This window comes from Pundamilia nyererei, unplaced genomic scaffold (assembly GCF_000239375.1).
Source record: "Pundamilia nyererei isolate P.nyererei 1_Seehausen unplaced genomic scaffold, PunNye1.0 scaffold00082, whole genome shotgun sequence".
NCBI lineage: Eukaryota > Metazoa > Chordata > Actinopteri > Cichliformes > Cichlidae > Pundamilia > Pundamilia nyererei.
In genome coordinates this window covers 1,975,346-1,978,038 of record NW_005187483.1, presented here as the reverse complement: position 1 = coordinate 1,978,038, position 2,693 = coordinate 1,975,346, and positions in this window count along the sequence as shown.

Below are 2,693 nucleotides of genomic sequence, written 5' to 3'. Positions count from 1 at the left end.
AATAAGGTCAGCTTCACAGATTGTGGTTAATGGCTATGTCTTGTGTCTTAGTTTTGATTCTCAGCTTGAAATCCTCAAAACAAAAAAAAAAAAAAAAAAAAAAAAAAAAAAAAAAAAGGGGGGGTCCTGCCTCCACCTCAGTCTCACACACTGAGCAAATTCTTTGAAAAAGGTGAGGGCAGGCCCAGAAATAAATACATTCATCACTGACAATAGACATTTGATTAAAAAAAAAAAAAAAAAAAAAAGAAGAACACTGTCAATAAGTGTTTGCACCAACTTTGTTTGAGGCTCAGCCAGCCAGAGTTTTGTGCTGCTTTTACCCACAGAACACAGGCAACTTTAAAAAAAAAAAAAGTTTCAAAACAACATCATAAAAGCAGAAAACTGACAATAACATTCACAGTTAAGACTACCAGATAGGCTTGTTTACATGCAGTGAACAAATCAAAGCTACATTCTCCAGATAGGTTTCAAGAACCGCCAGCATAAGAGATGTACCACATCGGACTACGAAAACAACCCAAAATATTCAAGCATCATTCACCCACCCCTACATATTAAGAGACCCAAGCAGCAGAGGTATTCCTCGAGTGTATTTGGGTAAACAAAGAGACAAACATTGAGCTAAAGACCCTGACTAACAATGCCTTTTGATTAATACGTCAAGGATGCACAGCCCCCCCCAAACACACTTTCTGTGGTCCCATCTGAAGACAGGCCAGAGGGCAGGAGGATTGGGGCGCAGGGTCATCCCAAAGCCAGCTGGCAGGGAGGGGAGGGGTGGGGAGTGCCCCTAAAACCACACACCCTCCCCTTAATTGAATATGCAGTAGTTCACTCCATGTTTAACGCAATGCTTTTGTTTTGGCAGCAACCTCTGTGGAAAAGCATCTTTCACAAAAAAAAAAGAAAAGAAAAAATGATAACGCACACAAAACCATCTCCCTAACTGGCCGAGCCTCGACTGAGGTCTGTAAAACTGTAAAAGTTTATGTAAACAATGAGATAAATACATATGTTTCTTTTTAGAGCCACACATGGTTCCATAATCATTCAAATGTGCTTTGGTTTAAAAAATAGTTTGTGGATTTGGGTATGAGCTTTTTTTTCTCTCCTTTTCTTCTTAGTTCTTTGTACAACGTTGCAACTATTTCTGAACATAGTGTGTTACTAACTAAAACGTAGACTTGTTTTGAGCTGCCTCACCTTTGTCAAGGCTTTTTGTGTTAGTTGAAAAAAAGTAGCCCCCTGTTTGTCTTAAATATGAAACTAGTGTTTTGCTTTTCCCATGATCAAAATACAGAGAAATTGATACAATGCTATATTTTACAAATGTAGCTGAGAGTCTGCATTCACAGATGCAGAACAATCCCTGAAGTATTTGAATAGTAGTAGTAATAGTAGTAATAATAGTAGTAATAGTAGCATGGTCACAGTTTGGAGTTCGTAGTATGTTTTTTTTTTTCCTTTCTTTTTTTTTCTTCGTTACGTCGAACAAGCAAGCATTCAAATGCAGCTGCAAAAACCTTTGCAGAGATGGCTAGAGATCGTGTAGTACAAAACACCTTTTGCATTACAGACATTACACTGTACTGCAGTAAGGGCTGCGAGTACAACAACGTTTGAAGGCAATGCATTGTGGACTCCCTCTTCGGCTAGAAGAGGTCACAAGCAACAATGTATCAGGCGATAAATAACACGTTTGTGGATCTAGGAATGGGTGGGTGGGGATCGAGGAGTGTGAAAAATTCAGATGTACCATGCAATCACTAAACAGCAACTGCCTAACAACAAGACACCAACATCCAACATAAGTAACAAGTCTGGGAGCCCAAGACGCAGGTACCTTAAAACGGTAGTGATGTTTGTGTAACTGTAGCTGCATCCCTATAATAATCAAACATTTCACAGACCATAACATGAGGACGAAAAGGAATTACAAAAAAAATAATCATGAGGACAGGTAAACCAACATAACAGAGGAATGCCAATAAAAATAAAAAATAAAAAAAAAACTTGTAGTGAGGGTTCATACTCTACAGTAACTGTTAAGAGGCGATACACTGGACAGGTTTAAGTGAAACAGAAGAGACAACGGGGGGCCATTCTCAACTTGTCATTGTTTACAATGAGGTAAAGCTTGAAATAGTTTAAAAATAAGTTAAAACTAATTCTGTGATATAATGGAATACAATCAGGAACAAAAGGATGCCGCAAGAGACCAGCGAGTTGTCCAGCTGTCCAGTGCATCTCTGCTTCTCCCTTCTTATTACAAGTTTTCACATGTCTGGCTCACAAAAAAACAAAACCAAAACAATTAAGTTGAACTTCACATTAAAATTCTGATTATATTTTCTCTTTTTTTTTTTCCTTTTTCTTTTTTGGTCTGAACAGAACACATAAAATGTCATCAAGTCCTGTTTTTAAAGTCATGGAATATAAAGTGATAAGGACTCTGGATATAAATGAAAAGGAAACAGGAAACATGTTCAGGGAACATGTTTTTGTTTGTTTGTTTTTTTTAAAATAAACTTTACCAATTTTTTTGGGTGGTAAAGTTTACGTCATACCAGCCCACCAATCAGCACAAGCTTTCCTTGCAATCCACAAGACCCTTTGTCAGTCATTGGCCAAAAACTCCATCAAAAGAGTGGATTTCTTTCTCTGGACTTTGAATATAATTCATAATT